Below are 21,320 nucleotides of genomic sequence, written 5' to 3' on the forward strand. Positions count from 1 at the left end.
GCAGTCTCTCTCTCCGTACCCGGCTCTGTCGCTCTCTCTCCCGCACGTTTGGTTCTACCGGCCCTGGGTACCCCGTTGGTGGAGAACAGCTCAGCCGCTGGACTGGCTCTCGCGCAGTCTCTCTCCCCTTGCTCGGCTCTGTCTCTCTCTCCCACCCGCACGGTTCCTGTTCGCCTCCCAGCCCTCTCGCAGACCGGTATTTCCCTCCCCGGCTGCAGCTGGGTTTCTCTTCCCGCGCCTACTCCCAGTCTCAGCGCTTCGTGGCTGCGGTCGCTGCCCGGCTTTTCCCGCCGATCGAGGTCCGACTGTCTCACGACACCGTTGGACCCGACTTTCTGACCGGCTCCGTTCCCCCTCGACCGTGGTCGAGTGCACAGCCCTTATCCTCCGGATATTCTCTACACCTTCCCCTACTCACAGTCTCCGCGGCCGCCTTGTTTCCAGCTGATCGGCTCACTCCGCACCGTGGTAGAAGGGTAGTCAGTGCCTGTTGCAGATGGAAGCTTTTGTTGCTAAAGTCTTCCTCCTTCCTCCTGCTGCAGCCTCGTGTTTTCTTTCAGCAGCACGACGAGGGCAGTTGCCTCTCTTCGATGCTCTTCGTTGCTTTGGTAGTCTTGCCGCAGGGTACGATCGGACTCGTCGCCACTGTAAAGTCTGCGGGTTATACGGTTAATAACGACACAGACTTCAGGAGTAACAAACAAACAGGTCTTTACTATTCGAAGGTCAGGGCGAATCTGCCCCAGCAATCCTGCCACAACACTTATATACTGGTGTGGTCACTATCGGTATTACAGTATACAGAAGCCAAACAAATAGTGCCACACCTAAAGTAGTTCTCTTAAAGGTGAACGGTTACATTCCATAGTTCCCTTAAAGGTAGATGGGTACATACACTACACGTACCGCAAAGGGAAAAGACTTGATCAAGGCATTTGATCACTGTGGAAGTAAGCATATTGGGACAGGGAAAGTAAAGGGAAAGCGTGAATATTCGTCCACCATAGTCAGTAAGTAGGTGTTCCGCGTTGAGGAAGGCAATGGCCCTTTAAAGTCAATGCTGAGTCGCTGCATAGGCTGCATAGCGTGTATGAGCGCGCCATCTGATGGACGGAAGAATTGCGGTTTTAACTCCGCACAAATTTTACAGGAGGAGCACGTTCTTTTCACATCTTCCGTAGAAAATGGGAGATTTTTAGATCGCACAGAGTGCAACATACGGGTAACGCCAGGATGGCATAAGTCAATATGAAGATCCGCCAGAGTCGAAGTTGACATAGAAGAGCAGAATGCCCGCGTGAGGGTATCCGGGGCCACATTCTCTTTGCCGGGTCGATAATGTATGGTGTATCCAAAGGCAGCCAATTCCATCCTCCAGAGTTGTATTTTGTTATTCTTGATCTTAGTGTGTTTCCGGTTATCCAGCATAAAGGCCACAGAGCGCTGATCGGTTATAAGTGTGAAATGGCGATGAGCGAGAAAATGACTCCAATTACGTACCGCTTCAATGATGGCCGTAGCCTCCTTCTTGACAGGAGGATAATGGAGCTCGCTACCCTGCAAAGTGCTGGACAGAAATGCAACGGGTCGACCACCTTGATACAAGGTAGCAGAGATCGCCAGATCCGATGCATCGCACTCGACCACGAAAGGAAGATTTTCATCAATGGAACGAAGCGTGGCTTTTTCCAGTTGTCGCTTGAGGAGGTTGAAAGCTGAAATAGCCGTTGCCTCCAATAGAAATGATTTCGCGTGAAGCAGGGGCTGGATCTTGTCGGAGAAGTGGGGTATCCATTTTGCATAATAGGCGAACATGCCGAGTGCCCGACGAAGAGAACCGAGATTCGTAGGGGGATGGAGCTCCTGAAGCGGACGAAGTCGCTCTGGATCCGGTTTGATGACACCGTTGCCCACCCAGTAGCCAAGGATGTTGACTGATGGTACTGATTTCACAGATTTGGACTCATTTAAGGTTAAGATGGAGAACGTCAAAACATTTCTGGAGGTTGGCATCATGCTCCTTCTGGTCATTAACAGCAATGGTGATATTATCCAGATATGGAAAAGTGTCCGTTAAGTTCTCCTGTTTGACTAGGTTATCCATTGCCCATTGAAAGATGGCCACCCCATTGGTGACCCCAAATGGAAGGCGACAAAACTGGTAAAGCCGACCACTGGCCTCAAAGGCTGTATACTTTTTGTCAGAGTCCTTTAACGGTACTTGATGATATGCACTCTTTAAATCAAAAGTTGAAAATACCTTGTAGTTAGCAAGGTTATTGACCATGTCATCGATGCGTGGTAGCGGGTAGGCATCTAGGTCGGTATACTGGTTAATAGTTTGCGAGTAATCGATGCAAAGACGTTTCTTGTGTTGCTTCAGAGGATTTTTAACAATGACGACTTGAGCCCGCCAGGAAGATGAACATGGCTCAATGATACCATCAGCTAGAAGGCGAGAGATTTCCGCCTCGATAAAGGCTTGATCATCTTGGCTGAAACGTCGTGATTTAGTGACTATGGGCTTACATCAGGGGGAAAGATTGGCAAACAAGGAGGGCTCATCGAGCGAAGCTGCCGAAAGCGCACAAAATGGTACTTTGGAAATAGTAAGCTCTGGCGTTGACCCTCCAAACTCGAAAGTGAGTCTTTTGTGTTGTTTCTGGAAATCCTGTCCTAGGAGCACATCACTGCATAGGTTCTTGAGCACCCCGAGCCGGGTGGAGAAATAAGTGCGGCCATTGAGGATAAGGTCGACAAGACAAAAGCCGGAAGAATTGGTGGTCAGTGTCGTCAGAGCCATTGCAATTTCCCTGTCTGAGGGGTAAATTCGCAGTTTTAACTTACTGACAGCCCACTCACTAATGAAGCTGTCAGAGCTGCATGAGTCGATTAGTGCATTCAAAATGTGTCCATTTACCGAAACCTTCATGGCTGCATGGGGAAAAACAGCTGTGATGGGAGGAGGGTTAGTTTTACCCTTGACAGTGGTAACCTTAGTAGTGGTTCTTGGGGGAGGAGCAGTTTTATAGATAATAGCTGCAAAACTAACAGTGGCTCTTGACTGGCATACCATAGAAAAGTGACCTTTCTTGCTACAATGATTGCAGGTTGCGTTATGAGCAGGATAAAATTTCCTATAATGGAACGCACCTCCACAGAAGAAACACTTCCTTCCAGATTGCCAAGATGTCGTTAGGGCGGGGTTGTCATCAGTGTAGGTTTCTAGGGTAGGTTGCCATCAGCCAGGTTGGAGGCGTCATCCGTGAGGGCTTCCGCCCGAGGCCTATCGAAGGAGTCACTAAAAGTGATAGCAACAGCCCGTGCACGTGGTGAAAGATAGGTATCTGCATTCCTCTTTGCTAAGGCCAGAGAACATGCCTGGTCATAGGCAGCCTGTAACTTGAGGGTTTTATTCTCCAACAGACGCTGACGTATGAAGGGAGATGCAATCCGATTAATACAGGAATCACGAATTAACTCCTCCTGGTACTGCTCAGCGGTAACAGCTTTAAGATTGCAATCCTTGCTGAGCCTGCAAAGTATCTGAAGGAATTCGTCAAGTGATTCCCCGGGTTGTTGTCGAGTTGTGGCCAGTAGATGCCGAGCAAAAATTTCATTTGGGGACTTGACATATAGCTGCTGTAGTATTTGAATAGCGGCGTCATAGTCTACACAGTCTTCGATATAATCAAACACATGAGGGGATACATAATTAGCAAGTATCTCTAATTTATCAGGAACATTTTCACCACACACCCTGAAGAAGTTGCTGAAAGTACGATACCAGTGTTTCCATACCTTAGCAGATGTAAGTGAATTCGGGTCCAGGTTGAGACGCACGGGGCTGAGTAGTTTCTCCATGATGGATCGATTACTTGTCTGAGTTCCCTTCTACGGTTCGAGTCGTAGCTGGCTGTTACCGAAATCACCCAAAGCGTGGAGTCGATATCAAGTTGATTAAATTGACGTAATAAAACTCACTACGCACTTGGTTTGAGCATAAAGCAAGGCTTTAATCAACTTGCTTCAGAACATGGAAGTCTAGTTGTACTTCACTATCTCCTTGTCTTACAAAATGTCCCTGGTGTAGTGTATGTAACCTGTACTACTATAAGAGGATACCTTAAGGTGAAGGACTACTTTTAACAGCTCCTGTACATTGTAGTACCGGTAGTGACCACACCGGTATATAAACCCTGTGGAGTAATATGTATCTCAGTTCCCGCTCTGACCCTCAATCACTAAAGACCTGTTTAGTTACTCTCTGTTGTCTGTGTCATGTTATTCATAATAACTGCACTTGTAAACACAGACTCAACAGTGGCGACGAGTCTGATTGAACCTAGCAGCAGTTTTGCATCACCTCCCCCAGTACTGAATCTGGGGTACATTGGAAGGAGGCTGCGTCCTGGAACACGGGCGCCGACCAAGGGCATCCGCCCTCAGCATCCTGCAGAGCGGTGCATCGCAAGGGAGGCCATCAAGAACCGGGCTTGGTTTCCTGGCCACTAAGTCCAGCATAAGGGCTGGCTACAGGTAGTGCGCAACCCTTCTAAGACAGCGGCGGGTAAGCCCGATCGAGCGGCGCGGGGGAAGACGGCCGAGCTTGTCAGAGGGAGAAGGGGAGGAAAGCATAGAGAGCGGAGAACAAGACCGCAGCCGGTGTCAGGGGCCGGACTGCAATCGCGGGGCAGAGACGCGCAGCAGCCAGAAAGGCGCTCCATTGCCACAAGGACCGCAGAAAGCGGCGTGGCAACAACAACAACAACAACAACAGCTCAAGGAAGCGCACATACAGGGAAAAACAAGTGCAGGAAGGACCGCTGTGAGGCGTGGGCCGCAGCAGTGCGGGGAAAGACACCATCTTGAGCCAGCGGAGAAGAAGACGAGCGCGGGAGCTGCCATCTTAAATTTTAAAAATAATAATAATATCCGAAGGGAAAGAAGAAACTCAGCTAGGATGCCGAAAACAGGCAACATTACTGCATTCGACAACGATGTGGAAGATTGGTCCACTTATGTGGAACGCATCGAAGTTTATTGTAGAGCGAATGAAGTGCCGGATGATAAGAAAGCACTAACCCTATTAAACTTGATGGGTGCGAAGACGTACGGGTTGTTGAAGAACCTGATAACCCCAGATAAACCGGTAGAAAAAAGTTTCACGGATATTGTTGCTATCCTGCAGGAGCACCTAAACCCTACACCGCTGCTGATAGCAGAACGATTTAAATTCTACAAGAGGAATCAGCATAAAGATGAGAGTAACGCTGATTACCTTACGGAATTATGCAAGCTATCAAAGCACTGTTAAATTGGAGCAGGACTGGCAGATTCCCTACGAGACAAATTCGTCTGCGGTCTCCTGAGCGAAGGAACACAGAAAAGGCTACTCTCAGAGAAAGAGTTGACACTGGACAAGGCTTTCAGCGTGGCTGTATCATACAAAGCAGCAGCACGGGGAGCTGCGGAAATACAGCAAAAGCCACCTGAATTCAGCACCAATGAAATGGCATTGGGTGCAGTAAAGTGCTATCGTTGCGGTAGGACAACGCATGACCAGAACCAGTGCTGGTTCAAAGACAAAGAATGCAGGCAATGTGGCAAACTTGGTCACATAGCGAGAGTCTGCCGGTCAGGAAAGAAGACCAACAGCAAAAAGTCACCGCAGGAGAAGTACAAAAAAGTACATAAAGTGACAGAGAACAGTTCGGATGAACAGAAGACTGATTCAGACTCCAGCAGCAAGGAACTGGGTTGTCTGAAGATACATAATGTGGGCAACACAGCAGACCACCAAACTATCTGGGTCATGCTCAAGATAGCAGGAGTCCAAGTGAAGATGGAATTGGACACAGGATCGGCCTTAACGGTCATAAATAAGCGAGACTACAAAAGGTTATTCTCGCACATTCCCCTGGGGGATACGAAGATTGTATTGAAAACATACACGGGGCAAAAAGTATACCCCAAAGGAAAAATAAAAGTAAACGTGGTCTACAATGGTAAAGAAAGTCAGAAAATGGACTTATATGTGTTACCTGAGGGAGGTCCGCCACTACTAGGACGTGAATGGATCCGGAAAATACAACTGGATTGGCATTCCATACGAGCACTGACTGTGGATGCCAGTAAGGAGGATGACTTCAAACCTGGACGACTGTCCAAAATCTTAGATGATGCTAAGGAGGTGTTCCAACAGGGACTTCTGACACTGAAAGGAATTACTGCAACCATCAAGGTTGAAGAAAATGCAAGCCCAAAATTTTTCAAAGCCAGACCGGTGCCTTATGTGATACGACCTGCTGTGGAAGCAGAGCTGGAAGGGTTAGAACATTCAGGAGTACTGTCCAAAGTGGACTGGAGCGAGTGGGCTACACCCATTGTTCCTGTCATGAAGCGATCGTTGAGCAACACGCCTGGTGAACCTAGGAAGGTTCGCATCTGTGGTGATTTCAAAGTCACTGTTAATCCAGTTCTTCACACAGTGCAATATCCGCTTCCGCGGATTGAAGATATCTTCGCTTCGCTATCTGGCGGCAAGCACTTCACCAAGATAGACCTGGCGGAGGCGTACCTGCAGATGGAAGTTGATGAAGTGTCGAGACAGTATCTCACGATCAACACGCATAAGGGCTTATATCAGTGTAATAGGCTGGTTTTTGGAGTGGCATCGGCTCTGGCTATTTGGCAACGGGCCATGGAACAGGTCTTGCAGGGAATTCCAGGGACACAGTGTTACTTGGATGACATCCTGGTTACAGGAGATAATGATAGTGATCATCTCGCGAATTTGGAACAGGTGCTCATCAGATTGAAAGAATATGGGCTAAGAGCTAATCGCCAGAAATGCGAGTTTTTTCAGAAGCAAATCTCGTACTGCGGCCACGTTATTGACAAGGAGGGGTTACATAAGTCCCCTGACAAGATTGAGGCAGTAGTCAAGGCTCCAGCACCGGAAAATGTGTCACAGTTGAGGTCGTTCCTCGGGCTGGTTAACTACTACCACAAGTTTTTACCAAATTTATCTACGGTGTTACACCCACTAAACATCCTCTTGCAAACGGGAATACCATGGAAGTGGAGCGATGACTGTAAGCGGGCTTTTCAGAAGAGCAAGGCGTTGATCACGTCTAAGGAAGTGTTGGCTCACTTTAACCCAACGCTACCTATTCGGTTGGCTTGTGATGCATCTCCCTATGGTATCGGGGCGGTGCTCTCACATAGGTTTCCAGATGGCTCGGAAAGGCCAGTCGCTTTTGCATCCAGATCATTGACCTCCGCTGAGCGCAACTATGCTCAGATAGATAGGGAGGCCCTCAACCTCGTGCGGGGAGTGAAGAAATTTAACCACTACCTGCACGGACAACAGTTTACACTGCTGACAGATCATCAACCATTGGTTTCTGGTGTAACAAAAGAGTCTCACACATCAAGGAACTTTAAAGTAAGCTTTAAGCAACTTATAATTAAACTATATACAAGAGCGGTCTTCACCATGCCTCTAGGTGAAGCCTTTTTACCATACTGAGCAGTTCAGTATTTATACTAGTCCAAACACAGGAAGTGACGTATGCACAGGAAGTGATGTATGCACAGAGTTCACAGTTCACAGTTCACAGGAAGTGATGTGCACATAACTTCCCGGAAGTTATTATTATTATCACATTCTTCCCTCCTGCGAGATTAGAAGGCTGTGGTCTTCCTTTTATTCTGCAGCCGCCGAACGAGGAAGAGTCGCACCCGCTTGGGTTCCCGTCGTAGAGGGTCGCTGGTCCGCTTACATGCTGTTGGCCATTGGTCAGAGTCTGTGTGGCCTGGATTACCCTGTGAAGGGTCGGGGAGATCATGGCTTCGTGTACGAGTCCCAATAGGTGCAGAGTCGGTCTGTCTCTGTTCAGAGGGAGATGCAGAGCTGGTCTGTGGCAGATCAGTACTTTGGTGCGCGGCACTGGGAGGGTCGCAACTTTGAGTACGGGGTTCTACCGGCACCAAGCTAGTTGGTGTCAGATCAGGATCCTGGAGAGGGGTACCCGGTAGGTTCCAAGAGGCTCCTGGTAAAATACCATCACTCGATGTCCCACTAGGTCCTGGTGGGCAGGGAGCCAGATCCCGTAATGATACGGTAGATTCTCGGCCGTCGGGATATTGTATGTATGCATAGGTGGGGTTGGCATCGGTTAGTTTGACCTCATCTACGAGAGGGTCATTTTTAGACATCCGAACGTATCTTTGGAGCAGTACAGGTCCAGGAGTAGTTAGCCATGACGGGAGGGATGTCCCATAAGATGAGCGACGCTGGAATCCAAAGAACCACTCATGAGGTGTAGTATTTGTGGCTGTAGAAAGAAGGGACCGTATAGAGTGCAATGCATCCGGAAGCACTGTTTCCCATTGCTGGTTTGGTAGGCCCCGAGATCTTAAAGCAAGATGTACGGAATTCCAGATGATACCGTTATACCTCTCTACCTGCCCATTTCCGATGGGATGATATGGCGTCGTTTTGCTTGTAGCAATTCCCCGTTCTGAGAGGTAGTCCTTGAGTTCCCTTGACATAAAGGATGGACCCCGATCCGAGTGAATGTAAGCCGCCAGAGAAAATACCTGCTCAAGGCAGCAGATTACTGTGGACGCCAGCATATTGGAGCAGGGGAAGGCAAACGAAAAACGTGAATATTCATCAATCATGGTGAGCAAATATGTGTTCCGAGTTGAAGAGGGTACTGGGCCCTTAAAATCGATGCTAAGTCATTGCATCGGTTGGGTTGCGTGTATGAGCATACCATCTGAGGGGCGGAAGAACTGAGGTTTTAATTCTGCACAAAGCCGGCATTCTGAGCACATTTTCTTTACATCTCCAGTAGAAAAAGGGAGACTCTGTGATCGTACAAAATGTAGCATGCACGTAACGCCAGGATGACACAATCCATTATGGACATCTATGAGAGTAGAGGACGACATAGTGGAGCAGAATGCTCGTGTGAGGGTATCCGGGGCCACATTCTCCTTGCCAGGTCGATAGTGAATGGTGTAACCAAAAGAGGCCAGTTCCATCCTCCAAAGCTGTATTTTATTATTCTTAATTTTGGTTCGTTTTCGATTATCGAGCATGAAGGCGACTGATCGCTGGTCCGTGATTAATGTAAAGTGCTGGCGAGCTAGGAAATGGTTCCACTTCCATACCGCCTCTATGATGGCTGTGGCTTCCTTCTCAACCGGAGGATAATGTAGCTCGGCACCTTGCAAGGTCCTGGACATAAATGCTACAGGACGACCTTCCTGATTTAGAGTAGCCGAGATCGCCACCTCCGAGGCATCACATTCGACTATGAAAGGGAGATTCTCATCGATGGAGTGAAGAGCCGCTTTCTCCAACTGTTTTTTGAGAAGGTTAAAGGCTGCAACCGCTGTTTCCAATGGAAATGATCGAGCATGCAGCAAGGGTTGGATTTTGTCTGAAAAATGAGGAATCCATTTAGCGTAGTATGCAAACAGACCGAGAGCCCGACGTAAAGAAGCCGGATTCTTAGGTGACGGGAGCTCTTGGAGCGGGCGAAGTCTTTCTGGGTCTGGCTTAATGATACCATTGCCTACGCAGTAGCCAAGGATGTTGATGGTCAGTTGCGACTCAACAGATTTAGATTCATTCAAAGTTAAGTTACGGTGATGGAGGGCATCCCGAAATTTTTGGAGGTTGGCGTCGTGTTCCTGTTGATCGTGACCTGCAATAGTAATGTTATCAAGATAGGGAAAAGTGTCCCTTAAGTTTTCCTGCTTAACCAGGCCATCCATTGCCCGTTGGAAGACAGCCACTCCATTAGTAACCCCGAATGGGAGGCGACGAAATTGGTACAGCCGTCCATTAGCCTCAAAGGCCGTGTACTGCTTATCTGAGACCTTCAAGGGTACCTGATGATAGGCACTTTTTAAATCGTAAGTTGAGAACACTTTGTATTCGGCCAGTTTATTAACCATATCATCAATGCGTGGCAATGGGTAGGCGTCCAAGTCAGTATATTGATTGATGGTTTGCGAATAATCAATGCATAGTCGTTGTTTGTGAGGTTTTAGAGGGTTCTTGACGATGATGATTTGAGCCCACCAGGGCGACGAACATGGTTCGATGATATCCTCTGCTAAAAGTCGAGAGATTTCAGCCTCAATAAAAGATTGGTCTTCCTGACTAAAGCGCCGCGATTTTGTTATTATTGATTTGCATCGAGGAGGAATACTGGCAAATAATGAGGGTTCATCAAGTGAAGCTGCTGATAATGCACAAAACGGTAATTTAGACAGTATATTAGAAATAGTAAGTCCAGGTTTGGATCCGCCGAACTCAATGGTGAGTTTCTTGTGCTGTTTTTGAAAATCCAGCCCTAAGATGAGATCACTACATAAGTCCTTGAGCACCGAAAGTCGGGTGGAGGGATACATGCGACCATTAAGTGTCATATCAATAATACAAAAGCCGGAGATTCTGGTATTAAGTGATGACTGAGCCATCGCAATTGCCTGGTCCGATGGGAAGATATGTAGTTTCAATTTCACAACAATCTGTTCTCTAATGAAACTATCAGTACTTCCTGAGTCAATTAAGGCATCTAAGGTATGCCCATTAATTGAAACTTTTGTAGCTGCATGAAACAGGTTCTGTGGGCAAGCAGCTGTAATTGGTGTGGTTGCACAGAGAGTGGCTGAAACTCTAGGTGTGCCTCTTCGGGAGAGAGCTCGAGAGGAAGCTTGATAGGTCCTAGCCAGAGCATCTTGATAGGTCCTAATTGGGGCAGTTCGGTAGGCCTTAGCTGGATAGGCCCTCGTAGAGGCTCTTGATTGGCAAACTTTTGCAAAGTGTCCCTTTTTATCGCAATGAATGCAGATCGCATTGCGAGCAGGGCAGAATTTCCTAGGGTGAAAAGAATCTCCACAAAAGAAGCATTCCTTCCTAGATTGCCAAGAGGCTGCTAAAGTGGGGTCATACTCCTCTTCTTCATCAGAAGTATCATCAGGATTAGATTCCTCCATGATAGGGTTCACCTGAGGCCACTTGAATCATCTGGTTGCAGTTACAGCAGCAGATCGAGATCTGGGCAGCTGATAGAGGTCTGCATTTTTCTTTGCCAAATCCAGAGAACAAGCCAGGTCAAAAGCCTTTTGTAGCTCAAGTGTTTTACTTTCTAGTAGACGCTGGCATATAAATGGAGAGGCAATCCCGCAGATGAAAGCATCACGAATCATTTCTTCGCGGTACAGCTCAGCCGAGGCTGCCTGAAAGTTACAATCTACGCTGAGCCTGCGAAGTTCTTGAAGGAATTCGTTAATCGATTCCCCTGGCCCTTGTCGGGCTGTGGCCAGTAGATGTCTAGCATAGACCTCATTTGCGGTCTTGGCATATAGTTTTTTAAGTGCCCGGATCACCTCATCGTAATTATCCCATTCATCAACATATTCAAACACTGTTGGGGTCACATAGTTGATAAGTATCCTCAGTTTAGTAGAAGCATCCGCTTTACATTCATCAAGAAAATTCTCAAAAGTACGGTACCAATGCTTCCATACCCTGCCAGCTGCTGGTGCGTTTGGGTCCAAGTCCAGACGAGTAGGTTTAAGGATGTTTTCCATGATGGGTGGTTCCCTGGATCCTTAACTCCGAGTTTGTCCGAAGGTCTAGTATTTGTGAGTGTAAATACTAAGTTGCTTAAATTGATGTAACAAAAGAGTCTCACACATCAAGGAACTTTAAAGTAAGCTTTAAGCAACTTATAATTAAACTATATACAAGAGCGGTCTTCACCATGCCTCTAGGTGAAGCCCTTTTACCATACTGAGCAGTTCAGTATTTATACTAGTCCAAACACAGGAAGTGACGTAGGCACACGAAGTGATGTATGCACAGAGTTCACAGTTCACAGGAAGTGATGTGCACATAACTTCCCGGAAGTTATTATTATTATCACAGTTTCCATATTCAATCCTAAGAAGGGTGTTCCGGTAATGATGGCGCAGAGGCTTCAGAGATGGTCCCTTTTCCTAGGGGCACATCAATACGATATTGAGTTCAAAGGTACAAAGCAACATGGTAATGCTGATGGGCTGTCGCGCCTGCCACTACCTACAGCGGAAGAGGCACCGGCAGTTGATCCTGTCGAGATATTCCACTCGACCATCATCGAATGCTTGCCAGTCACCAATGCGGGTATTGAGAGAGAGACCCGAAATGACCCGACACTGTCTCGGGTCTATGATTTGACGGTGAAGGGATGGCCAGTACATGGCGAACCACTGTTACCAGCATTCTCAGCCAGACGAGAACAGCTGTCCGTATGTCAAGGAACACTGATGTATGGAACAAGGGTGGTTATTCCTCCTAAATTGCGGGAGAGAGTCTTAAAAGAATTGCATGAAGGTCATCTGGGGGGAGTCAAGATGAAAAGCCTTGCTAGGGCTTATGTGTGGTGGCCAGGTATAGACAAACAAATAGAGGACCTGACAAAAAACTGCTCAGGGTGTCAAAAAGTTCAGAATGCACCTCCAATTGCACTGCTGCATCCGTGGGAATGGCCTTCAGCTCCATGGCAGCATGTGCATATTGACTTTGCAGGTCCATTCATGGAATCCATGTTTTTGATAGCAGTAGACGCACACTCTAAATGGCCAGAAGTGATCAAGATGTCGACCACTACCACTGAGAAGACGATTGCAGTCTTGAGAACTATATTTGCGAGGAATGGATTGCCCGAGCAAATTTGTTCAGACAACGGACACAGTTCGTGTCAGAAGAATTCCAGAAATTCATGAAAAAGAATGGGGTGAAACACTATACATCTGCCCCATACCATCCGGCTACAAATGGGTTGGCCGAGACATTTGTACAAACATTCAAAAAGGCAATAAAGGCCATGTGTGAAGATCATATTCCACTACAACACAAGGTGGACAATTTCCTAATGGCATATCGAAATGCCACGCATGCAGTGACAAATCAAAGCCCTGCCATCATGTTCTATAACAGAAGGTTGCGGTCTCGGTTGGATTTGTTAAAACCCAATGTGAGACGGGAAGTTGAACACAAGCAATTCCAACACATAAATGAAAAGGCCACTCGGAGTTTTGAAATAGGACAACCAGTGTTGGCCAGGGACTATAGAAATGATAAATGGCAACCTGGAACAATTTATGCACGGCAGGGGCTTTTGATGTACACGGTAGACACTGGGGAGAACATAATACGACGTCATGCTGACCAACTTGTGGGATCAAGAACAAGGGTCAACCCCATGTCTCCGGCAGAGACACCAGTTGAAGAATTTATTGAGCCTGTAGCATCTACCTCGGACTCGGTTGTATTAGATGATGTTGAATCCACAGAAGATCAATTGAATGAGTCACCCCAGCAACGGGAACAAGAGATCCCTGAAAGGCATTATCCGGCACGGATCCGGAAGCCTCCTCAGAGACTGAACCTTTGAATATTCATTGTGTGTAAATTGTATATATGTATATATATTCATGTACTGTATTAATGGGGTGTCCACTGTTAAGCTAAAAGGGGAGGAATTGTAGTGTATGTAACCTGTACTACCTTAAGAGGATACTTTAAGGTGAAGGACTACTTTTAACAGCTCCTGTACATTGTAGTACCGGTAGTGACCACACCGGTATATAAACCCTGTGGAGAAATATGTATCTCAGTTCCCGCTCTGACCCTCAATCACTAAAGACCTGTTTAGTTACTCTCTGTTGTCTGTGTCGTGTTATTCATAATAACTGCACTTGTAAACACAGACTCAACACCTGGCAAGCTGGGGCCCACGCCCAAGTATTTATACTCCTTGGATGGCGCCACCAGCTGGCCGTCCAGCGTTATTTCATAAATAGTTTCTTGATGATGAGATTTATAACACTCACCATGTTTTCTGCACTCTGGCAACTTATCACCTCCATGGAGGTTGCCATCCTTTCCATGGTGATGCGTTCATGCGCCAATGACGCCACAAAGGCTCTGCTCATGTTCGCTATGGACTCCTCCATTCGCTCCACACTCGCAGCAACCCTGGAGACAAAACCTGCCAGAGACTCCTGCATCTGTTTCTGTAGTTCCAGCACCGCTGATCTTATGGATGGACCCAGAGGCAGAAGGTCGACATGCAACTGAGCCGAGCTGGCAGAGTCCTGTGCCCTCCGACTAGGGCTCTCCACTGCTGTCCCTGTCTCCACAATCTGCTGATGATCACTTGTGAGCTGTGATACACCAGGTGATAACACTACTCTATGTCCCGAAGGTCCCACCGAGGTGTGAGTGTCTGCGCTGGTGCTGTGTGCGCTTAATTCTGCTGACGCTGCGCCCTCAGAGGTTACCGCTTCCTCTGAGGAGTCTTGATGTTCAAGCTCTTCCTCCTGGCTAGTGGGGACGGGTGCTTGCGATGGTCCTGTGGGGGAGTAAAGGGAAGAGTCAGAGATGTGAGGCCAAGTTTAGATGCACATTGCATATTGCAGATGATCATTAGTCCATCTGTTAGAGCTTCAGAATCATTATCAGCGACTCATGCAATGTCAATGAGATGGAAAACTATTCTGTCACCAGCTTGCTGTGATGCACCCCTCTGTCCATGCCCCACTTGCGCATCGTTCTCCACTCCTACGATCTCCAGGACCGCTTTCTCCCAGGGGTGAGGTGGACTACTGAGGGTGGCCCTCCTGCTGTCCTCGCTCTTTCTCACTTATTGTGAGCTCTCTTTTCCTGCAATGAGGGAGACAAGTGGAGGTTGAGTGAGAATGAAGGAGTGAGTGTAGAGAATCCATAGCATAGATACTTAGACCGAGACAAAGATGGAGTGAGGTGGCAAGATCAAGGGCCCTCCCTGTGTGTTGTCAGTTGTTTTCATAGCATCACAGTGATAGGGGGTGTGAGGGCTGTCTCCACTAAAGCCTGCAGGACAACGTCGTCAAATCTTGGAGCAGACCTAGGTCTTTCACTGGCCATTCTGCCTCCAGGTCCCTGTAGGAGCAAAGGCCAAAAGGTTGGCAGTCTGCAGAAGAAGCAAGGCTTGTTGCAGACCTTAAATGCAGCAGCAATGATGACATCATCGGAGGTGACTTTCAGACTGGAAAAACTCATTTGCCATGGGTTCCCACACGCTGGAACTGAATTGGCCAATTAAGTTAAATTCGCATCAATCTCCCACATCAATTTAGATTCGTGTGGATAACACGAAATGCGGATTACATGACCCCAACCCGCCCCTGAATTAAAATCCATCCCATTGTATAGTATCCACAAAAGAAAAAACATGTTAATAAGAATGATACTGTCTTCAACAGATCCCAAATACTTATAAATGTCAACTGTAAACGAACAATTAGATCTTGATTTATGGTGTTCTGAACGAAATAATTAAGTTGTCACAATGTGGTGTTTAAAGGTCATATAAATGAAATTACCTCTCATTTTCTGGACTTTCCACTTCAGCATTTTTCCATCTGTTTATTCCAGGAACGCCTGCCACTGTTGTTCCCTGAAAATAATTAGCAGTATGAGGCTTTGGGCTTATATTGGAAAAATGATGAAAAGAGGCACTAAATGGGTGCTGTGCTAATAAGAGTCGCCTGTTTGAAAGTCTGGATTTAGTACGCAGTTTTCGGGCTAGTTGATGATTATCATGATTTAAACGTGCCTCCAGGCACTGAAACTGACAACTGTAGATCTCGTACTCAAGTGCTGCTTAGGCATAATTTTCCTGGATCTGTATATGTAGCCTGCACTCACCCACTTCCACTGAAGATGTGGAGTGTGCTGGCTGGGAGAGAAGCCAATGTAGAAGGATGTCTCAAGGACCTAGAGAGAGTGCCCAAGTTCTCTGATGTGGCACTGGAGGTCCTGGTGGAGGAGGTAGAGAGGAAGAGGGATGTCCTCTACCTGCAGGGGTGAAGAAGGCCACAGATGTAGCTGATGCGGTACATGTTGGAGGAGATTGCCCTGGCGGTGACAGCCAGGCACCCTGGCCCCAGAACACGGCTTCAATGCTGCAAAAAATTTAATGACTTGACACGAGTCATCAAGATAAGATCCCATCTCACAAACACACTTCTCAATAACTGCACCACCACCACCAGCATCACAACCTCAACACACTTCATCCACCATTTAACTATACACTGACATTCACCCACCCCACACTATTGCATTCTTCACAGGCACTACTCACACCTCAAACACTGTTCTTCAACCACGTGAGGCATCACATACACCAATACACCTGTCAATACACTAGAAACATAGAAGATAGGAGCAGGAGTAGGCCATTCAGCCCCTCGAGCCTGCTCTGCCATTCAATGCTGATCATCCAAATTCAGTACCCTGTCCCTGATTTCTCCCCATATCCCTTGATCCCCTTAGCCTTAAGAAATATATCTAACTCCTTCTTGAATATATTTAATGAATTGGCCTCAACTGTCTTCTGTGGTAGAGAATTCCACAGGTTCACCACTCTCTGGGTGAAGAAATTCCTCATCTCAGTCCTAAATGGCTTACCCCTTATCCTTAGACTGTGACCCCTGGTTCTGGACTCCCCCGTCATCGGGAACAGCCTTCCTGCATCTAGTCTGTCTAGTCCTGTTAGAATTTTATAAGTTTCAATGAGATCCCCTCTCATTCTTCTAAACTCTAGCGAATATAAGCCTAATCGACCCAACCTCTCTTCATACGTCATTCCTACCATCCCAGGTATCAGTCTGGTGAATCTTCACTGCACTCCCTCCATGGCAAGAACATCTTCCCTCAGATAAGGTGACCAAAACTGCACACAATACTCAAGGTGTGGTCTCACCAAGGCCCTGTACAACTGCAGCAAGACATCCTTGCTCCTGTACTCGAATCTTCTCGCTATGAAGGCCAGCATACCATTTGCCTTCTTAACCACCTGCTGCACCTGCATGCTTACCTTCAGCGACTGGTGCACAAGGACGCCCAGGTCTCGTTGCACTTCCCCTTTTCCCAATCTATTGCCGTTCAGATAATAATCTGCCTTCCTGTTTTTGCCACCAAAGTGGATAACCTCGCATTTATCCACATTATACTGCATCTGCCATGCATCTGCCCAATCGCCCAACCTGTCCAAATCGCACTAATTCACAATCACTACTCTTTTCCTTCCAGGAAAAATAGCACACAACAGGCAGCAGCAGGACCTGACCGGGGGAGGTCAACCACGTCTACATGAGATCACTCCCCTTGAGGAGGCAATGCTGGCCGTGATTGGGAGGGGAGTGGGAGACGGTTTGGCCAGTGGCAGAGCAGGGGGCATACCGCCTCGAGGTCTGTGACCACTCCAGCTTCCTTACAGATGCGCAACTATTCCTGATCCCTGATCACCCTAAGCTATCCTCACTCCCAAGCTCCATATGGTCTCATCACACACATCCTCCTATAGCTACACGCGCTGCACCCTAACCCTTCCAGCTTTATCACTGCAGGCTCCCAGGAGCAAGATCCACCTTGCTCCCTGGAGCAAGTTCAAGATGAGCAACAGCCACCTTGCTCCTCCCCGGAGGAAGAGGAGGAGGAAAGCGAGGAAGAATGCACTACATTAATGGCTGCTACTGTCGCAGGTACCAGCTCAGAGATGGGCACCATATGTAACTTAGAGGCTAGGTTAGAAGAGAGATCCTCACAGTGGGACGCACTGGGCACAAGTGGGCAGCAGCCATGCGGGGCGGAAGGGACACCACAGGTGCCGCCTTTCCGGGGTGGAGGGGGGGGGCAAGGTCGTCTTCTAGTTCTGCTGTACAGGAGTCAGATGAGGACTTTGCAGGGCCAAGCTTCAGAGGAAGGCTAATGGGTGCGACAAACCAAATGCTTGGTGCAATGGTCAGCCTGTCTGAAAGCTTATTGCTTGTGGCTAGGGGGATGGAGGAGTCCGCCCCCACCTTGATCCGTGGCTTGACGCAGAGCCTAGAACCCATCCTCTCCAGCGTGGAGAGGCTGGTCAATTCCAGCCAGTGACCTGTGGAGCCCAACATCACACAGCGTCTCATGACTGAGGTCGCAGTGTCCACTGCAGTCATTGCAGCTTGCATGGAACGGCAAACTGCTGCAATGGAAGCTCAGGCAACTGCCATGGTGGCTCTGGACTCCTCAGTTGAAAGGGGCTTGCAGAGTGTCTCCAATGCCCAGAGATCTGTCCTCCACCAACAGAGGCTCCGAGGTAGTGGCAGGGGAATCATGCAGCAGGAACGTACTGACCTCTCTCTGGATGTCAGCATTGCTGCTCTCTCCCCTGCCACTCCACCACTGCCCTTGAGTGCTCAGCTGGTGTCTGGGGTTTCTCAGGGGAGTCATGAGCCATGGCTTCAGAGGGTACCCCTTGTGACCTAGTAGTCAACCATGCACATTGCATTGAGGCTCAAAGATCTGTGGGACGGATGACTGTCTCATTATAAATGCATCGTGGCAGCTACCTGGATAGCAGGCATTGACCTGCATGATGCGCTGCTGGTGGTTGCAGACAACCTGTACATTGAGGGAATGGAATTCCTTCCTGTTCCTGAACACCTCCGAGTTTAAATGAGGGGCTTGCATGGCCACATGTGTACAGTCAATGGCTCCCTGGATCATGGGGAAACCCGCAATCCTGTTGAATCCTAAAGCTCTCTGCCTCTGGTCTTCACTGGCAATAGGGAATGAAATATAATCATTTGTCAGAGAGTATAGAGCCGCAGAAGCCTCCATTATGCAGAAGTGCACAGAGGATATGTGACTTATATCACCTGTGGCAGCCTGGAAGGTTCCAGTAGCATAAAATTTAAGTGCTACTGTGACCTTGACTGTCACAGGCAATGCAGTCCTGGCTGTGCTGCGACGTCTGAGTCTTTGTTCCACAAGGCCACAGATCTCTGTACTGACCTCCTTGGTACAGCACAGCCTCCTCATGCACTGGTTTGGGTCATGTGAATGTAGGAGTCGTGCTCTCTGAATACCCTGGGTGGATAGGGCCTCCTGCTGAGAGCCCTCCTGTCCCTCCCTCCTAAAACAGCTGGTGCTGCTCTGCCTGGCCTCATCTCCTCCTCCAATTCCTCATGCAGAGCAAGAGAGATCCCTAACATGTTGCCCAGGACCAAGCACTCCCTTTCTCCTGGTGACTCCTATTAGGCGCCCAATAAGGTAGAGTAGCTCAGCACTCACTCTTTTTAGTTGACGTCCTGAGAGAATATCCGGGAAAAATGTTGATAAGAGTGTTGGTGAAGTCTTGACAAAGTGTCCCAGAAAGTCTCCCAATGTCTATCAGTCCTCTTCAAACGCAGTAGTCAGTCGATCTCAATCAGCAAGTGAACAGTGAAAGCTGAGCATGGCTTTAAGTAGCACTCCAAATCCTCAACAACGACTTGTTGACTCCTGTTCAGCTGGTCGCTGTTAGGAGAAGCGTTACCCACCAAAATGATGTTCAGTCTCTTTAATGAGCGCTAGCAGGCAATTTAATTGTCAACCAGAGCCTTAACGATCCTTCGGCAGCCGTTCCTAACATGCTCTTCAACTCCTTTACCAAGAAAGCATCTTGTGCTAAATGCGAACTAAACCGGTGTGGCAGCTTCAGACCCCACTTTGACCACCTCGGAGGCTCTTTAGCACCTAAAATATTCAGCCAAAATCGCCTGCTTTAGGTTTTATTAGGAATTCAACAGCTTGAATTCAAGTATACAATCACCAAAGAAAAAATTGATTTTTATAAGTTTGGTATTGTGGCAGCACAGGTTTGACTCCACTGTGCTCTCCTCCTGCTTTTACCTTCAGTATTTTTAATGACTAGGACTGATTTATGATTTCAATGTTAATAGCTGGCTAGATTAAAAACAAACTTGACCATAGGCAGGATAAGGTGAAGATAAATGGAAAAAGCACTGTCTGGGGGAACAATGGAGACAGTGATTCATTTGTAGGGATCTGTTCTGGTTCCCCTGCTGTTCACTACTCATAAATGATTTGGAAGACAGTGCCTCTTGTATTAATGCCATGTTTGTGAGAACAAGCTATGTTGTGAGGTTATAAACTGCTTTCAAAAAGATCGAGACCAATTATGCAGACGAACTAGAAAATTACAGATGGGTAACATCTAATGGAACTGAGAAAATGAAAAAGAAAAAAAATCTGAATGTAATTATTGATGAATTACTGAGAAGTCAGGCTTGAATGTTGGAGATGTGGGGTTAGATAAATATATTGGAGTTTTGCTCAATTGCTTTTGGAATCAGGAAGTATTTATGTAGAAATTTCTCTCAGGAGATTAAATAGGTGGAGAAAAGTCTAATATCTAGTAACTTTACATTATCTTGTAAAAGAGATGAGCTAATAGGGTTAATGGCCTTTTCTCATTCCATTCCAGCTTTAAATTCTCATAGAGCATATGGATGTTCTTGGTTGCGTTTAATTCCACCACAAGTGGGTTGGACCAGATTTCTGATTGGCCCCCTTGGAGGACAAGACACACCCAACAGTTTGTCTGGAACATGTAATTTGATCCTGTCTGCTGTAGAGTAATTCAAAGTCTCTGCAATGTGTCACAGGCAGGCTCCAGAATTCACAGTGCTAACACTTCTGATTTCCGAGAACAGACAGGGCTCGCACTTCTGGGTTGGGAGCATGCACATGGCCAATGTTCCCGCTAAGCTGTGCGGTCGCACAGTGGTCCAGCTTTTCAATGGAAATAACCATGCATGCGCGAAAAATTGAATGGGCCGCGCAGCCAGTTAAAGGGCCGACGCACCAAAGAAAAATTACAGGGAACACTGCACAACGCTTACACTGAGATCGATAGATTTTTGTTAGGTAAGGTTAGCAATGGATAGTTGAGCTAAGGTGGGTAATTGGAATTGAGATACAGATCATCCATGATCTGTTTGAATAGAGGAACATGCTTGAGGGGCTAACCTTCAGCAACCATCTCTATTAGAACATAAGAACATAAGAACATAAGAAATAGGAGCAGGAGTAGGCCAATCGGCCCCTCGAGCCTGCTCCGCCATTCAATAAGATCATGGCTGATCTGATCCTAACCGCCAATCCACTATCACAGAACCATCTCCTGCATCTAACAGAATTAGACACACGAAATAGGAGCAGGATCAGGCTACACGGCCCCTGGGCCCGCTCCGCTACCCACAGGGCCATGACCGATCCGAACCTAGACTCATGTCCAAATTCCTGCCCGCTCCCCGTAACCCTTAATTCCCTTTACTTCTAGGAAACTGTCTATTTCTGTTTTAAATTTATGTAATGATGTAGCTTCTACAGTTTTTTGGGGCAGCATATTCCATGGACCTACCACCCT

The 21,320-nt window shown here is 47.5% G+C and overlaps 1 pseudogene across 1 annotated transcript in view; it reads right to left on the reverse strand.

The window, feature by feature from the left end:
- The window catches only part of LOC147122828 (uncharacterized), a 1,078,287-nt pseudogene that overhangs the window by 453,205 nt on the left and 603,762 nt on the right, over positions 1–21,320 (reverse strand). Inside the window, exon 12 of the transcript XR_015080342.1 lies at positions 15,442–15,515. The product of XR_015080342.1 is annotated as an uncharacterized LOC147122828 (transcript). The remainder of the gene's footprint in view (positions 1–15,441; positions 15,516–21,320) is intronic.

The sequence above is a fragment of the Somniosus microcephalus genome, chromosome 2 (genome assembly GCF_052327205.1).
Source record: "Somniosus microcephalus isolate GS21.2 chromosome 2, FLI_Smic_1.0, whole genome shotgun sequence".
Classification (NCBI taxonomy): Eukaryota; Metazoa; Chordata; class Chondrichthyes; order Squaliformes; family Somniosidae; genus Somniosus; species Somniosus microcephalus.